Raw genomic sequence first — 1,715 nt, 5'->3', positions numbered from 1 at the left:
GCGTGGCTTAGTAGAAAGAGCAGTAAGAGGATCTGGGTCCTAAACCCAGCTACATCACTTGTTTGCTGTGTGACCTTGGGCAAGCCACTTAACTTCTCTGTACCTCAGTTACCTTATCTGTACAATGGGGATTAAAAGTGTGAGCTTCACCTGGGACAACCTGATTACCCTGTATCTACCCCAGCACTTAGAACAGTGTTTGGCACATAGTAAACATTTAACAAATACCATTATTATTATGATTGAACCCTGTTCTCCACATTCCATGCTCTGAACCAAAAAAGAAAATTATATCTGGCACATTTCTTTGGACTGATGCAACATTTTTCTAATGTCTTGCATAGCAACTATGCCTTATTTTGACTCTGTGTTATGATTGGTAAATCATCAAGAATTGATATTTGCCATCCCTGTTTAAAAATTAATTCTATATTTGCCAGCCCTGTTTAAAAAATAATTCTATCAGGACCAAAATCTACAGAATCTTGAAAAGGTTAATTAAAAAATGTAGTATGAAAAAAAACAAGACTGTTAAAACTTGAAGGAGCTGGGGACCAAATTGAAAGTATTCATAATTATGATTCTGTATTTGAGAGTTCCTGACTGAAACTACTACCTTTATCCAGAGACCAAGGACTGCAATTCAGGACTAAAAGTCTGTGCCAATGAAATTATTAATTATGACAAGTTCCTATAGGAGAAAAGCTGATTTCTCACTGGAAGAGAAAGTAATCAAATTGAAAGCATTTAGAAATGGTTTACAAATAATTAATTATGCTTGTTTATTTTTTCACCCTTAATTTATAAGATGAAAACTGAAATCCTATTATGGTAGCTCCAACAAAAGATGAATCATGGTTTATTCAGGAGAAAAAAACAACAACAACTTGTGCTATTATCCTGAGGAAAGAAACCAAAATACAAATTACCACTTAGGTAAGATTTAGCTGATCAGGATGAGCATTCTTTCTTCTCAGTCAGAGAAGCTGTTCTCAGTAAATGGTAAGGGAAATTTCCTTGAAGATTTAAATGATTTCCTTGCATTTGGGAGAAAGGAGCAGGTCTGTTGAAATGCCTAGTAATTCCCTGGTAACTTGATTTGTATATTCACTATTTGAAATGGACATAAAGGAATATCATAGTTCCCATACATATGAATGATCAGTTGGAGAAACACATTACAATTTCAAATCAAATTTTTATACTCAGAAACATGTGTTCAGTGAGATTGGATGGTGTGGGAGTCATGGGGGGTCCTTGCTGATATACACTGAACAAGGTTTAAAATTCAAATTAACTATGGACTTTTCTACATTTAGCCCAGAGGATAAGGGTGGGTAGGGAGGCTGGCTCTTGGTAACCATGGTAGAACTGGTTTACCGGACCAAACAGCGGTCAAAGTCAAACGTTTAATTAGTATCACAACTGGAAAGGGTACACATCAAGTGATTCAATTGGAAGTTACGCGTAGACGGACATTTACCCAGAAGCAGTGTGGCCTAATGTAGAGAAGCAGCATGGTGTATTGGATACAGCATACGCCTTGATGTCAGAAGGTTATGTATTCTAATCCTGGCTCTGCCATGTCTCTGCTGTGTGACCTAGGTCAAGTCACTTCACTTCTCTGTGTCTCAGTTACCTCATCTGCAAAATGAGGATTGAGACTGGGAACCCTATCTGGGACAGGGATCGTGTCCAATCCAGTTATCTTGTAT

Source organism: Tachyglossus aculeatus, chromosome 2, assembly GCF_015852505.1.
Source record: "Tachyglossus aculeatus isolate mTacAcu1 chromosome 2, mTacAcu1.pri, whole genome shotgun sequence".
NCBI lineage: Eukaryota > Metazoa > Chordata > Mammalia > Monotremata > Tachyglossidae > Tachyglossus > Tachyglossus aculeatus.
The sequence above is the reverse complement of the archived record's forward strand: the minus strand, read 5'-3'. Positions refer to the sequence as shown.